General features: G+C 40.9%; 1 long non-coding RNA gene across 1 annotated transcript in view; it reads right to left on the bottom strand.

Annotated features, from left to right (window-relative positions):
- The window catches only part of LOC115838282, a 54,260-nt gene that overhangs the window by 8,731 nt on the left and 27,829 nt on the right, over nt 1-17,700 (bottom strand). Inside the window, exons 2-3 of the long non-coding RNA XR_004033284.1 lie at nt 17,205-17,261; nt 16,357-16,436 (exon numbers count right to left, since the gene is read on the bottom strand). This is a non-coding gene — a long non-coding RNA (uncharacterized LOC115838282). The remainder of the gene's footprint in view (nt 1-16,356; nt 16,437-17,204; nt 17,262-17,700) is intronic.

Below are 17,700 nucleotides of genomic sequence, written 5' to 3'. Positions count from 1 at the left end.
TGTTTTCTCCTCCTCTGATCCCCAGTTTTTCAGCCCCTCAAGGGCAGGAAGCCCCCATACCCATGATTACACACACACACATCTCTCTCTGTCTCATATAAACATTCACATACATGTAAGGATTCGTGGTTAAGTCCCTTTGGTAAGTAGAATGGTGGAATGATAGCCATTTCAGTGAATAAATATTCAACTTTGGTTTTCGGGCTGTGTCCTGTCTGGTTATTAAAGAAAGTTTCCTTATGATTTCTCTCTACCTGGGTTCTGATGCATCCACGTAACTGCTACACTCTTTTGGCTTTTTTTTTTTTTTTTTTTAATAGGGTCTCGCTCTGTCACTGGGGCTGGAGTGCAGTGGAGCAATCATAGTTCACTGCAGCCTCAACCTCCTAGGCTCAAGGGACCCTCCTGCCTCAGCCTCCTGAGTAGCTGGGACCACAGGCACAGTACACGGTGCCAGCTATTTTGGCTTTTCCACTCAAACCCGCTTGTGGCTACTAGTCCTTATTCTCGGACATGTCTTAACAATGTGTGGGCCCTCCCCTGCTCTGGTGTGGCTCTGAGCCCCAGCATTCCTCTGCCCTAGGTACCCCCAACCAACTCCAGGCCCAGCCTCCCAGAGCAAACTGCTGCTCTGCCTCACATAGTGCAGACCTTAACTGGGAAATGACAGGAGCTGTGCCCAAATGAAATGGAGGAAGCAGCATCCAAAATCAGCATCTTGTCAGAATACATTCAAATTTAGGTGAATTTTGAAATCAAATAGGCTTAAGGAGTTCCTCTGTCTATCCATTTAATAGCTGTTTGTGGAGCACTAGTCCAAGCCCTGGAGTACAGTTATGGGTGTGACAGCACCTGAAAAAGAATTGTTTGGTTTGGGCTGAGATCTGCACTTCCCATGCCAGAACCTGGGAGAAGGGCCCAGTGTCAGGACAGCCTTGCAGACAGAAGTGGACACATGCCTTGCAAACAAAGTCATGCTTTTAGACTCATTCGCTTCACCAACAAAGGTATATTGTCATTTGTTATGAGCTAGTCACTGTACTGGGCACAGAGGACAAGGATGAATAAATCAGATGCGTCCTGCCCTCAAGAAGCCCACAGTTCATTATAATAGTTATGATCCACATTTTATACCTGGGCATGGAACATCTAAAGATGTTAACCACTATATGAGTCTGCCAATAAGGCAAGGCTTTTTCCCAAAAAAGTCTTGATCAAGAAAGAAAGGAGTACTTTAGCTTTGAGTCCTTGCAATGTATCTCATGTTACACTAATGTTCACTAAATTACTTCATATTTAGCAACTATGGTACAGTTTGGGAAGACAGTAGCCTATAATCACTTCAGTTAATGTAGTTTGGGATACTTAGGGAGATCATTGACTCAGTATAAAAGGAGGTGAGCATGAACACAGATTCGTTAGTTATTCCTGGAAGTGTGACTTCACATTTGCAATGCTGGAAGTTGCTGTAAACAAGCCTTTTATGATGACTTTAAAAAGCAGTATAGTGAGTGGTTATGGTGGTGAGACCAGTGAAAACACAAGCTGACTAATGCTGTGCAAATGGGCACTTAGTGGTTTGGAAGAAAATTTCCAGTGACAGCATCCTATACAGAGTCTGAGACAATCTCCAGCAGTCCAGATGGAAGTGAGAATGCCTTCAAAATGGCTCTAATGATAACAAGAATACTGATGACCAAGGGGCACAGGAAAAGTTTGAATAGATTTGTTTAAAGAAATATGAGAGACTGGGCACAGTGGCTCACGCCTGTAATCCCAACAGTTTGGGAGGCCATGGTGGGCAGATCACCTGAGGTCAGGAGTTCGAGACCAGCCTGGCCAACATGGTGAAACCCTGCCTCTACTAAAAAAATACAAAAATTAGCCAGGTGACATGGCATGAGCCTGTAATCCCAGCTACTTGGGAGACTGAGGTAGGAGAATCGCTTGAACCCAGGAGGCAGAGGTTGCAGTGAGCTGAGATTGTGCCACTGTACTCCAGCCTGGGTGACAGAGCAAGACTCTGTTTCCAAAAAAAAAAAAAAAAAAGTGAGAGTGGGAAAAAAAGCAGCAATTATAAATTAATTCATTATATTATAAAAATGGTATTAAACATGTACATATAACTAAACTTATACATGTAATAGATGAAATTGTGATAAGCTTATATCACCTAAAGTTTTATGTGCTCAAGTTGACCAAAACATCACAGGAGGATTTACCCTTTGGAAAATTTAGTGACGACTTGTATTTGGTGCCAACTTCCATTTGGGCATAGGTGGAACTTTTGCCCAAATTCAAACCAGCTGTGGGAGGACAGCCAGGTTTGTCTGACCTACCCATGTGTTTGCCTTAATTCCTCATTTAGATCTGATTTAATAAAATCTAACACAATGGGTTTGTGCTATATCATCTATTTCATTCCATTTCAACTCAAAGCATTTATTGACCAGCAACAAAATGGAGAAATTGTTTTTCAAGTCTGTGAACCACTTTTAATAGTGAACTAAGAGAGAAGAGACTGCCTTTGAACTGAAGACTACAGAAAAAGGGTGGTTTTGACTAAGAACAGCACTGGATTTGGGTTTTACAGGCCATTCTCCTTGTTAGGCAATGCATCTTTCCTGTCCTCTTGCTTACTTCCTGAGAAGGATTAAAAATGCCAGAAACCTCAGCCCCAACAGGATGGCTGCAGGGAGCAAATAAATGTATGATTTCCCTCTGTCTGCTTTAAAATAATAATTTTTTAAAAAACCCGTTAGTCTCTTTGGGTAACAAATTTTTATCTTTTCTTTTTTCTTTTTTTTTTTTTTTTTTGAGACAGAGTCTTGCTCTTGTCACCCAGGCTAGAGTGCAGTGGCACAATCTTGGCTCACTGCAGCCTCCACCTCCCGGGTTCAAGCGATTCTCCTGCCTCAGCCTCCTGAGTAGGTGGGATTAGAGGTACCTGCCACCATGCCTGGCTAATTTTTGTATTTTTAGTAGAGATGGGGTTTTGCCATGTTGCCCAGGCTGGTCTTGAACTCCTGACCTCGTGATCCACCCGCCTCGGCCTTCCAAAGTGCTGGACTTACAGGCTTGAGCCACCGCGTCTGGCTCTACTTTTTCTTTATACTTTGCAGTATCATGTGAATTTTCTACATGAGCATATATTATCTTCAATCAGAAAAGAATCAGTAAGCATTCATTTTTGAAAACACACAACTATTAGGCTCCAGAATTTCAATTTTACTTGCCAGACTTGCATTGAGCCCACGTCACATTTAATCTCTTTCCTTACTATTAATCCAGGCTACAAAACCAAAGCACGTGCCTGTGGGTAATATATACAAGGATCCCTTCTCTCACGATCGGCAATCCCCCCACACCACGTCCCCCAAGGTGCCCAGAGAACTGCACACGAAGCAAACAGAACAGAAAGATGCCAAGAAGTTTGATTCTGTGTCAACTTGACTGGATCAGGGGTCCCTGGGTATTAGGCTAAGGGTGTGTCTTTGAGGATGTTTCCAGATGAGATTAGCATTTGAATCAGTGGGCTCAGTAAAGTTGCCCTCACCAGTGTGGGTGGGCCTTATCCAATTTGTTGAGAGCCTAAACAGAACAAAAGGTGGAGGAAAGGAGAATCTGCTTCCTTTTTTCTTTCTTTCTTTCTTTTTTCCTGCTTGACTTATTGAGCTGGGACATGGGTCTCTTCCTGTCCTCAGACCAAGACACACTATAGGCTCTCCTGGTTCTCAGGCCTTTGAACTCAGAGGCAATTACATTACTGGCTTTCCTGGGTCTGCAACTTGCAGATGGTGGATCATGGGACATCTCAGCCTCCACGATCTCATGAGCCAATTCTTCATAATAAATATATGTATTACTTTTATTATATATATCTCCTATTGGTTCTGTTTCTCTGGAGAATGCTGACTTATACAGATGCCAAAAAGAGCTGCTGCTGTGTCTTTTTGGTGTGTGTATTCAATATTATTATGTGTCTCCCTGAAAGTCTCCTTGTAAGGCCACACTCTTACAGATATATCAGATCCCTAGAAGTTCTGTGAAATAAAGAAGGAGGCCCTGTGAGCCTCAGGATGAGCCATGCTATCTCTCTGAGCTGGAGTTTGCTCATCTGTAAAATCGGTGATTGGATCCAAAAGAGAAAAATGAAAAGGAGCATTGCTTGAGGAGACAGATGGGACTGGATTCAAATCCCAGCTGCTTATCACTGGGCAGGAAGCTGAGCCTCAATTTCTTCGTTTGAAAGCAGGTGATAAAAGCCCCATTTTGGGGCCGGGCACGGTGGCTCATGCCTGTAATCCCAGCACTTTGGGAGGCTCAGGTGGGCGGATCACGAGGTCAGGAGATCGAGAACATCCTGGCTAACATAGTGAAACCCCGTCTCTACTAAAAATACAAAAAATTAGCTGGGTGTGGTGGTGGGTGCCTGTAGTCCCAGCTACTCAGGAGGCTGAGGCAGGAGAATGGCATGAACCTGGGAGGCGGAGTTTGCAGTGAGCCGAGATCGCGCCACTGCACTCCAGCCTGGGTGACAGAGAGAGACTCCATCTCAAAAAAAAAAAAAAAAAGCTCCATTTTGCAGCAGCTATTATTTTGTTGTGAAGAGTAAACATAATGTGGATTGTATACTGTATAATACACACTGGTATATCCTATATGCCAAACAAATGGTAGTAATGGTTGTTATGATAATTACTACCATGTATGTGAAAGTGCCTGTTTTTCTTAAAACCATAAAGCACACTCTGCCAGCTCAGCTGTGCAAACTGTGCACTGTACAACTCCAGAGAAAACTTAGCAAAGAACACTGTGCCTAAAACCCTTAAAAACTCTGTTCTTGTTTTGTCAGTACATTGCATCCCACATTGATTTTTTTCAATGAATCAAAAAGCTTATGCAATTTCTAAATTTAAAACTTTAAAACCCATGGAAATATTTTTCAAATAGTTTAAAATAACTCTCAGGTTTCTTATAAAGAATAAACAGAACATTTTGATGGCTACGGGCTAACACCAACTGCAACATCAATTACCATAAAGCAATGTACCTTTGGGTTAAGTTGGATTATTCCCTTTCCCCCAAATCGAACAGAGATGTAATGGAGAAGGGGGAGCAACAAAGTTATAAAATATATCAATTGATTACAAAATCATGCTTCAGGCTTGACTAATAATGAATAATGACAAATGATCTAATTACAAAGCATAAGCCGTACCTTCATACTTGACATAACTGCTTATGAAATCTGCTCTATATGGTTTCCTAACCTGAAAACATATTGCAGTGGATTGAATGGTGGCCTCCAAAAAGATATGTCCACATCCTAGTTCCCAGAAACTATGGATATTACCTTATTGGAAAAAGGGTCTTTGCAGATGTAATTAAGTTAAGAATCTTCAGACGAAGATATCATTCTGGAATATCCAAGTGGGCTCTAAGTCCATTGACAAGTGTCCTTACAAGAGAAAGGTGGAGGGAGATTTGAGATGGAAGAGGAGGAGGTAGTGTGATCATGGAGGCAGAGATTAGAGTGATTCATTGATCCACAAATAATCAATGCTGACATCCACCAAAAGCTGGAAGAGGCAAAGAACGAATCACCCTTAAAACCTATGGAGGGAGCACAGACTGGCTGATTTTTTACTTTTGGCCTTCATACTGTGAAAGAATAAATTCCTACTGTTTTAAGCTACCTCGTTTATGTTAATTTATTATAGCCCTAGGAAACTAATACACGTTTACCAAACAGAAGAGTAACTTGAAGACTACAGACAAAGGTATATAAAAGCAGAGGCCAATGAAATGTGGTCCTTGTCTATGGCTTCAGAAATACTCAAACCAGGCCGGGCGCGGTGGCTCACGCCTGTAATCCCGGCACTTTGGGAGTCCCAGGCAGGTGGATCACGAGGTCAGGAGATCAAGACCATCCTGGCCAACATGGTGAAACCTCGTCTCTACTAAAAATACAAAAATTAGCCAGGTGTGGCGGCACATGCCTGTAGTCCCAGCTACTTGGGAGGCTGAGGCAGGAGAACTGCTTGAACCCGGAAGGAGGAGGCTGCAGTGAGCCGAGATCGTGTCACTGCACTCCAGCTTGGGCGACAGAGCAAGACTCTGTCTCAAAAAAAAAAAAAAAAAAAAAAAGAAATACTCAAACCTCCACGAAGGTGAAGTCTGGGAAACCACCAACCAATTCATACCTGTTTTTCTTAAGCAAGTGAAAACTGAATCCAATGACTATTATAATTTTCCCTTCCCATTTAGAGGAAAAACAGGCATATGATAAGCCTGATTTCAATTTTACAAGCTAGCCAGATTAAAGAGCATCAGATCTAAGTTTTCTAGAGAAGCATTTGTACTTAAGGCAGAGTGTGAGAGGCTGCCTTATCTTGCTATAGAAGTCAAACATCTCAAGCATGAGACACAACATAAAATGCTGAGTGGATGGGAATGTCAGTTCAGTACTCAGGCAGAAGATATCTGCAAAGTGATATAAAACACATTTACCAGACTGGTCTCATTAACCTACTTTTGATAAGAAAAGGCATTTTTAAAGTTTTTGAACTGAAAACAAAATAACTATAGCAAATCCCGATTAGTGAGAATTTTATATACAGACAGTGGCACACACATACATATATATTTGTATATATTTTCATAAAGAAACAATAAAAGAATAAACCAAAAACTTAACAAAAAAGGTTAACTCTGCAGAGTGAGGAGAAAACAGGGAGGGGAGAGAGACTTACAGAAAAGTTACCAAAATAGTTGAGCTGAATCTAGCTGGATCTCTCAATATATTTTGTTTTACAGTTTGAAGTCTGAAGCAGGCAAATATTTTATATAATTAAAAAATCTTAGGCCAGGCGCGGTGGCTCACACCTGTAATCCCAGCACTTTGGGAGGCCAAGGCAGGTGGATCACGAGGTCAGGAGATCGAGACCATCCTGGTTAACATGGCGAAACCACATCTCTACTAAAAATACAAAAAATTAGCCGGGTGTGGTGGCGGGTGCCTGTAGTCCCAGCTACTAGGAAGACTGAGGCAGGAGAATGGCGTGAACCCGGGAGGCGGAGCTTGCAGTGAGCTGAGATTGCACCACTGCATTCCAGCCTGGATGACAGAGTGAGACTCCATTTCAAAAAAAAAAAAAAAAAACCTTAAAGGAATATGGGTCTGGGACAGACCACCTGGATTGGTATACTGGTTTCACTACTGAGTAGCTTTCAGCAAGTTATCCAAATTCTGCGTCTCAACTTATCTATAAAATGGGGATAATAACACTCACTTCATAGGGGTTGTTGTAAAGATTAAATGGGTGAACTTGTATAAAGGACTTAGCACAGTATGGAGCTCACAGTAATTTCTAAATAAATGCTAGATGGTGTTATTTTATTATCATCACCATAGCATTCCTTCTAAAATCAGAAACAAGTATATAACTGAGTTCTTCTCTATAGTCCACAAAGTAATTGTTGATGGGGTAAGAGAGATATGAGTTCACAGCTCAGTTAAAATGTGCATGGTTTGGCTCCCAAAGACACAGTTCCCAAGCAAGACCCATCAAGAACTTTAACCAGCGTTCCAAAGGCCACAAGGCAATGTAGAAACTTCACAAAATAAAACACAGCCACTTGTTGCTAAATTAAAGATAATGAAGGAGGGATCTAGATGCTGACCCTGACCTTCCTAGGTAATGAAGTTGAGAAGTTTCACAAGTTCTTAATAGTGTGTCTATTTTATATGCACTGGTAGTTTTCCCAAAAGTTCCTGAAACAAAAAGGCTTTGTACTTACCAGATAACTGTTCATTTATGGTCAAAGAGGGGATTCACTGGCTAACATACAGTCCAGAAGCTATGCCAAGCCCAACACTGTGTGCACATCTGGCCTGTCAGATGCTTGCAGAAACAAAGGAGGCCTCACTATGACTTCAATTAGAACATCAAGCTTAACCTACCAGAGCCACAAAATGAAAATGCCCTTTGCAGACAACTCTGGCTTTTATTGCTCTCATTAACATCTCTCAGTTGGCAGTTTTTTAAAGCATAGCTCCTCTGAACATTTGTGTGACATTTTTCATAGAAAAAGTCAAAACATTAACTTCCTGTATGACACAAAGAGTAACACCGTCTGGTCCATGTGAATAAAGCAGAGAGATTGATCAATTTTGATTCAGTCACCGAAATCTGAAGCTATACATAACTGACCACAACTAACATGTCACCCCAAAAGCATAAAACGGCCACAAACTGGTAATTATATTTAAGCAAAAGGAATTAATTATAATTATACAATCTTTAGGCAGAAAAGTTGTCAGGTTATCCAGAAAATCAATAGCAGCGAAAACTTAGCAAAGGACACTGCGCCTAAAACCCTTAAAAACTCTGTTCTTGTTTTGTCAAGACATTGCATCCCACATTGATTTTTTTCAATGAATCAAAAAGCTTATGCAATTTCCTAAATTTAAAACTTTAAAACCCATGGAAATATTTTTCAAATAGTTTAAAATAACTCTCAGGTTTCTTATAAAGAATAAACAGAACGTTTTGATGGCTATGGGCTAACCAACTGCAACATCAATTACCATAAAGCAATGTACCTTTGGGTTGCTTAAGTTGGATTATTCCCTTTCCCCCATATCAAACAGAGGTGTAATGGAGAAGGGGGAGCAACAAAGTCTGATTTAGAGATCTGAGCAATTTTAGTACAAGAAATAACATTTGAAGGCTGCTTTGCAAATTATTCTCCCTTCCCTCAATGTCCCTTTTTGTGTAATAAGTATGCACTTGTAGCTCAGTGCTTTTTATCTGCTGTAGGTCAGAAAACCAAGTAATTAAGCTTGTTAGAAATATAGGTACAATGATGTAAACAGGCTTTACTAGAGAGTATGTAGTGCTCTCCATTGAATTAAAATATATGAGCTTTCATTCTGTTGCTTGAAAGTCTTGGGTAATAATGGGACTCCAGGCCTACAGATGATATGCAGTCAATGTTTTAAGATAGGTTGATATGTTTTACACACCAGACTAGTAGTCGAAAATATCCTAGCTTTTGATAAAGAATGGAAGACTTTTTAATAGTCTCCCAAAGCGCTGGGATTATAGGCATGAGCCACGGCGCCCAGACAGTTACTATGTACTTTTTCTAGGGATTAAAAACAACAACAACTTTACGAGTATGGGCCCTTTTAAGAATCAGATAAGGCTACCATCTCAGAAAAAAAAATTAACAAAGAACATATCCTTAAAAACCTGTATACAATTTCCAGAAGGTACACAAAGCCCCTGAACCATACAGGGGATTCACATATCCCTAGGAAACTCTTCTCTACAGGATAAATTAGAGGGAGATTTGCACAAGAATGTCACTGATACACTAAATATCAAAGAAAAATATGTATCTTTTAATGCAGCCAATTAATCCTCTGCAAAAGGGATAATTTATATTGCATGTCAGTGACTAATTTCCAGTAAAATCATAAGGCTCAAGAATTCTGGTTTTCTCTCAGACCTGTAGTCAGAAAACAAAAAACAAAACAAAACAACCTCCCATTTTTATAAGAAGCAAATGACAGGACAGGCAGCAAAGTAACAAATTTTCAAGAACCCATCAAAGAAATGAATCACAGCACAAATAGCCAATTCAGAGACACAAGTGCCTGCAGGGAGACACAGGGCAGAGCATTTGGTTACCTGTGGCAGAAGCCACAGCAGGAACATTAAACTAGAAATTTTGAATCGCTGGATGCTGCGTGGGGACTAATAAGAGAACGTGAAGTTCCTGGGGGCTGTAGTTATTGGGGGAGGGCCCACCCGCTTGCAAGCTTTTTCTTCAGGAACCCAATTAGGCTCACACAGGGAAGCTGGGGCGGGGGCAGGGCTGGGGCGGTACCTGGAGAAAGCACCAGAGTGGTGCTGTCTGGGTACTTGGTGCTTAGTGCCCTGGTTCCCTTACCAAACAAAAGGCTTCATCTGCAGGGGAAGGGTATCAAGTGAGGGCAATGGTGTAGTTTCATTACTGCCGGGAGAAGGGAAAAGCATCCAGCCTCAGCCTCCCTGTGTTACCTAAGGGGCAAAAAGGTAATCTACAGGAGAGAGAACCTCAAGGACAAAGGCTGAGAACATCAGAAGATACCTGCTACAGGCCAATGAGGGAATAGGGGGCAGGGGCAAAAAGTCTCTACCTGAAGACTACCTTCCCTACCACCACTTCCGCCCCCAGAAACAGGACTACTAGGCACCCTAAAGACTAAGAAAGAGTTAATGAGAAGATAGCGAATACTGCCCCTCCCCCATACCCTCTACTACACTAAAGCCTCCAGGGATAATAACACTGGCTAACAGCTTGGGAGAGCTGCAAGAGACAAAATTCCTATGAGGACAAGCACAAAGAGACCTTGAGCCAAGAGGAGAGACAAAAACAGCGTCACTAGAAGAATTTGAAGTCTCTGTTACAGCAATAACAAATTTCAAACACTCTCATATATTGCTGGTGTGACTGAAAAATGATGAGCCCCTTTGGAAAACAGCCTCGTAGTTCTTTAAATAGTTAAATGGTTAAGTAGAATTACTATATGACCGACCAATTCCACTCCTATGTGTATAGTCAAGACAACTGAAAACGTACGTCAACATAAAAACTTGTACCTGAATGTTCATAGCAGAATTACTCATAATACCCCAAAAGTGGAAACAACCCAAATGTCCACCAACTGATGAACGGATAAACAAAATGTGGTGTACTGATAAAATGTAGTATCATTCAGTCATATAAAGAAATGAAGTGGCCAGGTGCGGTGACTCACACCTGTAATCCCAGCACTTTGGGAGGCCGAGGCGGGCGGATCACCTGAGGTCGGGAGTTCAAGACCAGCCTGACCAACATGGAGAAACTCTGTCTCTACTAAAAATACATAATTAGCCAGGTGTGGTGGTGCATGCCTGTAATCCCAGCTACTCAGGAGGCTGAGACAGGAGAATCACTTGAACGTAGGAGGCGGAGGTTGCAGTGAGCCGAGATTGCGCCACTGCACTCCAGCCTGGGCAACAAAAGTGAAACTGTGTCAAAAGAAAGAAAGAAAGCGGGGACGGAGGGAGGGAGGGAGGGAAGGCAGGCAGGAAGGAAGGAAGGAACGAACTAATACATGCTACAACATGAGGGGTGAAAACACTATGTTCAGTGAAAGAAGCCATACACAAAGGGCACGTATTGTATGATTCCATTTATATGAAATGTCTAGAATAGGCAAATCCATAGAGAAGGAAGGTAAATTAGTGGTTGCCAGGGGTTGCAGGTAGGGAGATTGGGGAATAACTGCTAATGGGTAAGGGGTTTCTTTCTGAGGTGATGAAAATGTTCTAAATTATGACTGTAATGGTTACACAACTCTGAACATACTAAAACCCACTGAATTATACACTTAAAATGGGTGAATTGTATGCTACAAGAATTGTATTTCAAGAAAGGATGTTAAAAATGGTTTTTAAAAAAGGGTGATTATTGGGGTGTCAATGTACACCACCTGAGAGGTCCTGATGTTCACTCTCTCCCAGCAATAATGAGGCATCTCTCCTCCTCAATGTGATGTTGGCAGACTGGGTAGGGAGCCTGGGCTGTCACCATCACTGATCAATAAGGTGATACCTTCACTACCACCATACCCTCCATCATCAGTGGGGCAACAAGGTGGTGGGAATTTCCACCTCTATGAAGCAGTAGACTCCCCAGCCCTGCTTCCCAGAGAGTGAAAGAGCTAGGATGGGGAGCTTAGGAATTCTATAACAGGTAGTAGAGAGTCAGGACCCCTCTTCCCCACTGGCCTGGTTATAGCAGAGGACTACTAAAACAGAAGATTTAAATAAGACTCAGTGTCTAATGACATAATACTAAAAAAGTCCAGGATACAACTGAAAATCACTCATCATACTAAGAACTGGGAATGAGAAGAGACAATTAACAGGCATCAACACTGAGATCCACAGATGTTAGAATTATCTGACAAGGATTTTAAAACGTCTATGATAAAAATGTTTCAAAAAGAAATTACAAACACTTTTGAAACAAAAAACAGAAAGTCTCAGTGAAGAAATGGAATATATATACATAAAGAGTAACCAAATGGAAATTTTAGAATGGAATAATGCAATTACTGAAATAACAAACTCATAAGATAGGCTCAACCAATGAATGGAATTAACAAACAGAAGACAGAACCAATGAACAAGAGAAATTACTCAATCTGTTCAACAGAATATACACTGAAAAAAAAAAAAAAGAGAAGTGCCTGAGGGACCTGTGGGAAAATAACAAAAGATCTACCATTCATGCAACTGAAGCCCCAAAAGGAGGGGAAAAAGAAGGTGGAGTTGAAAAATATTTGAAGAAATAATGGCTGAAAATTTCCCAAACTTAGTGGAAGATATAAATCTACAGATTCAAGAAGCTGACTAAAGCCCGAAGAGGATAAGCCAAAAGAAATCCACGCCCAGGTACATCATAATCTAACTTTTAAAAACTAAAAACAAAGAAAAATCTCAAAAACAACTGGGAAAGAAATGACTACCTAGAGGAGAACAACCTATTTGAATGGGGGCAGATTTCTCATCAGAAACCATGGAGGCCAGAAGGAAGTAGCACGACATTTTTCAAGTGCTGAAAGAAAAGTACTGTGAAACCAGAATTCTGTATCAAGTGAAAATATCCTTCAGGAATGAAGGAGAAATCAAGACATCCTCAGATGAAGGAAAACTAAGCAAATTCATCACCAGCAGACCTATCCTAAAATAACAGCTAAAGGAAATTCTTCAAACAGAAACAAATGAACAAAAAAGAAAAATGGGAACATCAGAAATGAAGAAGCATACAAATGTCATAGTTCTTAAGTGAACCTTAAAACAATTGTTTGAAGCAAACAGGTGCAGCAAGTAGGGCCAGGAAAATCAGAAATTGAGAGAAAAGTGATAGTCTGCTATCAGAAATAGGGCATAAACTGACGCTTTGAAAAAAGCAGCCAATGGCAGCCGGGCACAGTGGCTCATGTCTGTAATCCCAGCACTTTGGGAGGCCAAGGTGGGTGGATCACGAGGTCAGGAGTTCAAGAACAGCCTGACCAAGATGGTGAAACCCTGTCTCTACTAGAAATACAAAAATTAGCCAGGCGTGGTGGCAGGCACCTGTACTCCCAGCTACTCAGGAGGCTGAGGCAGGAAAATTGCTTGAAGCTGGGAGGTGGAGGTTGCAGTGAGCTGAGAGCACACCACTGCACTCTAGCCTGAGCGACAGAGCGAGACTCCGTCTCAAAATAAATAAATAAATAAAAAGCAGCCAATGGCAATATTGTTTCAGTTTCAGGGGCCAAATAGGAAGAAAGAATTCATGGTGGTTCCATCTGATTCCTCAAAGGCTGCCTTCAGACTCACCTGTGAGTAGTGTGTGCTTGTCACCTTTGCCAATTCCCACTTAACTTTTACTTCTCTTCTTTTACCAAGGGTTCCTACCATATTCTCCTTGCTGCCTGGGTTCCCAGCCCCTGTTCAATTCCAGGTTTGTTCTCTCTATTCTTGAGTTTTTGCTCTCACTTCATTATGGAAACTTTGATCATAACTACTCATGAGAAAACACTGGTGCTGTCCCATATTTCTTAACTGCCAAAGTTTCAACAAATGTTTACTATATAGTTATTGTACCCTACATAATATGTCCAATGCATACTGGTTAATAAAACAAGATTCAGGATGAATAAAAACTTGAATGTCAGTTCTGCTTTTTTTTAAATGACCCTGGGCAAGTAACTTCTCTGAGCCTCATCACCTGCAAAACAAACAAACGAACAACCAGAAAGTACCTACTTTATAGTATTACTGGAGGAATAGAACAAGAGTATATTACTTCCCCGATGTGCTTGATTATAAAAATCACCTGAGTCACTTTTTAAAATCCAGATCCCAGGCACTTTTCTTGGAAATACTAATTCAGTAGTGTCACAGGGTGGGGTAAGTCTGGAATCATTATTTTAAACAGGAATCCAAGGAGAGTCTCATAATTGTTTAAATTTGGGAAACAAACTAATGTAAAGCTTTTGACACACAAAACTTCAATAAATGGTAGCTATGAGAGATAGGTATGATAATGTCCATGTTATGCTGACAAATTATTTCAGAGAGATGAAATAAGCCAGCAAAGCAGAACATGGGATCAAGCTCTTCTAATGCAAAGGCTAGTTTTGTCCTACAATATCACCAGGTTTTCCTTTTTATAACAGAATATTAAATATAAACGAAAATAATTTGCTTTCAGCAGCCCAGGTCCCCTATCCCTTGCAACAAAAAGACTACTATTACCACTGCCTGGGAGGCAGTAGGCCTCAAAACCCAAAGCCCTTGAATTGCCTTATGTCCTAGAACCAGCTGTCCTCCTAAAAGGGTAAGTAGTGAGGTTTCTTTCTCACCATTCTGTAGTCAAAGTCTCCTCTAGACAGATGGGAAATTTCTTCCACTCCTGTTTATGTGTATTATATTCCCTAAGTCTTTCTGTATGACATGGACATATATAAATAAACTCTTACATTCTATTGTGCCCAGAAAAATCCCTGGCAAAGGAAACAAATGAAAAGTGACCTCCAAGGAAGAGAGAAATGCTCTCTGGTGGACACACCCAAAAGTAACCCACAAAGAGTCACTCCCTTTCTATTAAGGCAGTGGGACCTGTGACTTGCTTCTAAACAACAGAATATGGCAAACATGATGGGATGTCATTCCTTTGATTAGGTCACATTATATAGCAAATGTGATGGGGATGCCACTCCCATGATTATGTTATGTTATGTAACACCACATCTTAGCTGACCGGAGGGAAAGACTCTCCTTGCTGGCACTGAATAAGGCTGCCATGTTGTGAGAGGATCTATGGAAAAGGCCATGTGGCAAGAACTACAAGTGGTCTTTAGAAACTGAGAGCACTCTCTGCCAAAAGCAAGAAGGAAAACAGAAACCTCAGTCCTTCAGCTCCAAGGAGACAAATTCTGCCTACAACATGAGCTTGGTGGCAAATTCTTCCCTAGGCAAGCCTCCAGATGAGAACACATCCCATTTTCCAGTGATTTCAGCCTTGAAAGATCCTGAACAAAGAATCCAGTCACATCATGTCCAGATTACTGACCCACAGAAACTGAGATATAAGTGTGTGCTGCTTTAAGACATGAATTTTGTGATAATTTGTAATGCAGCAATACATAACTAATATATTCTCTGTTCCTTTACAGCTAAGGAAGTCTACTCACAGTAGAAGTGAAGATATACAAGGTCTTTTTATCATTTAATTATCACGAAGGAAAGTCTATAGGATCCACTAAACCATTATCAAGTCCAAGGGGAACCCTGGCACTTTGCTGGAAAAGATGACCAGCCTGATAAGGACTGACCTATTCTTTCTGGGCCAGCAGTGATCCAAAGGCTGTAAGGACCCATCACAGCTTCACAGACCATGACCCATATGATCTTTAATGTAGTCCATCTACAACCTACTCACCTGTCCCTTTCTGTACTATCTCTCCTCACCTGCTAACTTAGCTTTTCCCAATCATAGGCCAGGAGATCTCTAGGTCCTTCCCAATTCCCCTAGTCTGGCTCTCTTTGACTTCCTGGTTAGGAGAGGAATATTCTAAAGCAAGGCACTACGTGTCATCACAGTGTGAAGATGATTGAAATCACAAAATGAAATCACAGTGTGAAGATTATTGTTTTCCTAAAGGAGACAGAAAATGAAATCTTTCTTGGAAAACAAATAACTTCATCAGAAAATAAGCCTACCCACTGACACACTCTTTATTCTTCACATCTTCAGATTCTGGGTATTGTTGGTATATAGTTAGGAGGCAGCCATTTATCTTTTTAAAAGTTGTCTTAGTTTATTTAGTATTGCTATAAAGGAATACCTGAGGCTAAGTATTTATAAAGAAAAGAGGTTTATTTAGCTTACAGTTCTGCTGGCTGGAAGGTTCAAGACTGGGCAGCTGGTAAGGGCCTCAGGCTGCTTCTACTCATGGTGGAAGGCAAAGGAAAGCTAGCATATGTGGAGATCACATGGCCAGAGAAGAAACAAGAGAGAATGGGAGGAGGTGCCAGACTCTTTTTAACAACCAGCTCTGAAGGGAACTAACGGAGTGAAAAACTCACTTACCCCGCTGCACTGGGAGGGCATTAATCTATTTATGAGGGATATATTCCCATGATCCAAACATCTCCCATTAGGCCTGCACCTCCAACACTGGGATATAATTTCAACATGAGGTTTTGGGAGACAAGCATCCAAACTATAGCTTAAGTCTAAAAATTGAGAATATGATCTCACCTCAGCAGGTTTCTTGTGTTCATTTGGAATTTTTGACTTGATCCTATACATTGAGCCAGAAGTAAAGGAAGTGGAAGGACCTGTAAAAGATAATTAGAAAAAAATACTGAAACACATTACCTACTAATATAACTAAATGTCATAAAACTAAATGTCATCCAAGAGAATATGAAAAATATGATGGAGAAACCAAAGAGCTCATACCACTGAAGAAAACAGTCAAACTGCACTGAAGAGTGCCTCATAATGGAGTTTAGTGACATTTATAGATGATCTCCCACAGTGCAAAAGCTTCAACAATGCTAAGGATGAGATTATCTGATTTGGTATAATCACACATCATAATGTTCTGCAATAACACAATTCATATTCCACTTGAAGAAAAAGTATCTCCAAAAACAACTGGAAAAACTACAAATGTGGAGCAAGTAATCTGTGTATCCTTCAGCACTTCCCCAAAGGCTATTGCTAATAAGGTTACTGCCTTTTACAAATGATGATTGACTCACAGTCAAACACTTAGTACCTAAGCTACAATTAGAATCAGGGCCTACAATTTATGCTCTTGTACTTTTCTTCTTTCTAGAGAAGCTCTGTTAAAGCATTACTAAATTTGGCTTTTGTTGTTTAGGTAAATGAAAAGTGAAAAGTTATATGCCACACACAACCAATTCTTCTAATTTATCTATAATGAAATTTAAATAAGAAAATGGTGCCCTGAATTTTCCTTCTCAGAAACATTTTTTAACCATTGAAAAAAGCATGAAATGGCTTATCCTCAAATGAAAGGAAAAATTCCCAAGGGATATAGATAGAAAGGTTACCAGCTGCCAGCCGGTTCTACCCACTCTCGTCTGAACTGTCACTGCTGCTGACAGGCCTATGGCGTTTCATCCTGGAGCATCCTGGGAAAAAGAAAAACACTGAATAAAACAGTTCACACACACCCATCCCAGAGGGCAGTCAACACTGTCCCACGGATCCCAGAAATAGCAGCAAGCAAATCATACAAACTGAATGATTTTTGTTAAGAATATTCTCAAATTACTCAGAATAATGACAGAAGAGTGCTGCCAAATCTTTCAATACAAAGCATGTCAAAGACTAAGAAAGGCCACATTAGCCTTAGGAGGAAGCCCAAGCCACAGATGAGTGGTACAGCACTAACTGGAGCCTGAGATGTGGCCACATGGCCACTGTCCACCAAAACAAAGGGTGGGGCACCCATGGGGCCATAACCAGCCAGTGATCCCCAATAAGAGACGAACAGAAAAGAAAAAATCAGTCATGAGGGCAGGGCCATCAAGAGCCAAGGTTGAAAAGCATGAGACATAGTTGGCTGAA

The sequence above is a fragment of the Nomascus leucogenys genome, chromosome 14 (genome assembly GCF_006542625.1).
Source record: "Nomascus leucogenys isolate Asia chromosome 14, Asia_NLE_v1, whole genome shotgun sequence".
Taxonomy (NCBI): domain Eukaryota; kingdom Metazoa; phylum Chordata; class Mammalia; order Primates; family Hylobatidae; genus Nomascus; species Nomascus leucogenys.
The sequence above is the reverse complement of the archived record's forward strand: the minus strand, read 5'-3'. Positions and strand labels throughout refer to the sequence as shown.